Genomic DNA, 1,790 nt, shown 5'->3' with positions numbered 1-1,790 from the left:
TCCTTTGAAGAGGTGGAAAAATTCAAATATCTCGGAGTAACAGTAACAAATATAAATGGCATTTGGGAGGAAGTTAAACGCAGAATAAATATGGGAAATGCATGTTATTATTTGGTTGAGAAGCTTTTGTCATCTAGTCTGCTGTCAAAAAATCTTAAAGTTAGAATTTATAAAAGTTATATTACGGTATCAGTTGCTCTGTATGGTTGTGAAACTTGGACTCTCACTTTGAGAGAGGAACAGAGATTAAGGGTGTTTGAGAATAAGTTTCTTAGAAAAATATCTGGGGCTAAGAGGGTTGAAGTTACAGGAGAATGGAGAAAGTTACACACTGCAGAACTGCATGCATTATATTCTTCACCTGACATAATTAGGAACATTAAATCCAGACATTTGAGATGGACAGGGCATGTAACACGTATGGGCGAATCCAGAAATGCATATAGAGTGTTAGTTGGGAGACTGGAGGGAAAGAGACCTTTGGGGAGGCTGAGACGTAGGTGGGAGGATAATATTAAAATGGATTTGAAGGAGGTGGAATATGATGATAGAGCTGGATTAATCTTGCACAGGATAGGGACCGATGATGGGCTTATGTGAGGGTGGCAATGAATCTGCGGGTTCCTTAAAATCCATTTGTAAGTAAGTAAATGCTCAAACATTTTGAAGCATTGTTATCACTGACAGCTTCATTACAAAAAGAAACTGATAAAAATGCCTGTTCCAACGGGTAGAAGACTCCATTTAACGTCTTTGTACGAACTGAGAAAAGGAATTCGTTGTGAAGAAAAGTAGAAAAGTCTATTTTTTTGTAAGATGGCTTCTATACATATTGTGGCGCCATGAGAAGATTCTGGTAGCGTCAGGGAGTTGCGCACGCTTCTAGCGAGAGGGAAGACGCGGGAAAACGGAAACACGAACCCTTGACGCTAGCCGCGGTGCGGATTGAGGGGGAAGAAAAAACGACTGTGACTGGGCGGAAGTAAGGAAGCATCTGGAGACCGATTGTTGCGGAGATCTAGAAGCTTCGAGACGCAGTACATTCTAGATGTTCGTGGTAAATAAATAACATCGTGAGTTGCCGACGAGAGTCAGTCGCAAGTTAGTCTTCAGTCAGCCTTCAAGTCTTGGAGCAAGGTGGACCTGAGTTCGACGTGCAGTGAACTTGAGTGAGTCCGTAACTGTGGCAGGGGCCAGGCGAGGGCGACGTACCCGATACGAGTTCAACAGTTAGCTAGAAGAACTAGTCAAGGCAAGCGAATTGTGAATTGAAAATTGACAGTTTTGTTCTGCACTTAATGCTTTGTGAACATTAATTGAAATTAGAAGCACAATGCTGTTCTTCTCAATAATACACGTTTATTGTCATTGTCGTCGTAGTGTGGAGTGCAATAACGACTCTTGTGTTGCTGTGTTGAATGGAGTACCCATTGTTGTAGGGTGAATTATTAAGAAATAAAAGTCACATTGTTGACAGGTGTTGTGGTTAAAAGTAGAATAAAAAGTTAGTATTATTAAATCATTGGTTCATTGCCAGAAGTTTGACTGAAGATGGCTCTGTCTACAGTGACTGTAGCTCTGTCAAGGCCCGTAGCCATCTGTTGTTACGTCCTTGAACTAATTTTGTTCTTAATTTGCTCTGTGACTACTTTTCTCGGACCACGTTCTGTTTATGCTGGTTGATTTTGGTTACCATGTTATCAATTATAATGAGCACTGGATATAATTATAACTATAACATCTTTTACTGGAGTGTACTCGAAAGACCGAAGCTGCTAATCGAGTTAATA

Source organism: Periplaneta americana, chromosome 17 (assembly GCF_040183065.1).
Source record: "Periplaneta americana isolate PAMFEO1 chromosome 17, P.americana_PAMFEO1_priV1, whole genome shotgun sequence".
Classification (NCBI taxonomy): Eukaryota; Metazoa; Arthropoda; class Insecta; order Blattodea; family Blattidae; genus Periplaneta; species Periplaneta americana.
This window is presented reverse-complemented; position numbering follows the sequence as displayed.